The sequence below is a fragment of the Scyliorhinus torazame genome, chromosome 16 (genome assembly GCF_047496885.1).
Source record: "Scyliorhinus torazame isolate Kashiwa2021f chromosome 16, sScyTor2.1, whole genome shotgun sequence".
NCBI classification, from domain to species: domain Eukaryota; kingdom Metazoa; phylum Chordata; class Chondrichthyes; order Carcharhiniformes; family Scyliorhinidae; genus Scyliorhinus; species Scyliorhinus torazame.
This window is the reverse complement of record NC_092722.1, coordinates 114,743,507-114,744,782: the sequence shown is the minus strand read 5'-3', so window position 1 is coordinate 114,744,782 and position 1,276 is coordinate 114,743,507.

Sequence of the window (1,276 nt, the reverse complement as noted above, 5' to 3'; positions counted from 1 at the left end):
CCTGACCCCAACCCCCCCCCCCCCAGCCGTTAATGATTCACTTCCCCATTGCACACAGAACCCCTCCGACAGTCTCCGATACACCATCATGGTGTGATAAGCTCATAACGTGGTACTCCCTTTCCTACGTAGTCTAATCCCTATTAGTGTTGGCGATACTCTGCAGCATCGTGCAGACTATCCGCATGAGGAAATGGAGAAGGAGAGCCTACCGCGCTAGCACCCCAGTATACCGAATAAGATCCCCTATGTTCAGTTATCCCCAGGACCCCGAACCCCTCGATCTATAATAAAGGACATTCGTTTGCGTTCTTCTGTAAATAAAGAAATGGAAAGATTGTACACCCCTGTGCTTGACTGCCAAGCCAGGAAAAATGTAAATGCTGCTTTCATTTTGTATTGTTTAGGAAGTTAGTATGATTGACTGTTTGAGTGAGTGTAGTTTATTGAGGATAGTTAGAGGTACCGTTTTTTAAAATTTTGTAATGCATGTCCCTGTTTTGACTTAGCGCCAGTTAGAATGTTAGTTAAAACTTTTCTTGCATAGTTATGGTCAGTGTAGAGGCCACAGAAGAGTGCTCGCCGGGTCAGGGAATGAAGACAACGCAGTTATGTGATCCTTCACGGTTCGCGTTAGGATAACAAGGAGGGAGAGTAGCCACCTGAGATGGCCACTTCCCGACTTAAAATGGAGAACCGCAAAGGCTGAAGGGAAATTCAGCCAACACAGGCAAAGACTAGCAAATACAGAAATCATGTATATTGGAACCTGCAAAACAACCAGACAGAACTGAAACCAGCAGCCATCTGCATAGTAATGCAGCAGCCATCTACATAGTAATTTGCGATTCCCAGGCACAATGGCAACAGTTAAGGCAAATAAAGCCAAGCCAGACTCCTCGGCGCCAGCAGGAGCCTAGACAAAGGAAGGCCAATGAACATTTAGGGACCGCCTAGCGATCAGGGAACCGCTCCAGCATTGGAGAAATCGATCCAAGTGATCGGAAAGTAGTCCAATCACTTGAAACCAGGTATGGGGTCCGCCCCGAAGGGCGGGAAGCCCCTGGGGACTATAAAGTAAAGCCCCCAAGTTCAAATTGTCCTTCTTTGGCAGGGTCACTCAGCAACTTGAATCAACCTGTGAGAGTGACCTGTCTTGTTGCCGCTGTTGTGGGAAAAATCAACCACTTCAAGAGTCAGGCTTGCTGTGATCAGATAAATGCAGTTTTATTGTTACACGAAGCTGCGGGAGAAAGTGTACGTACCCCGCGGTACA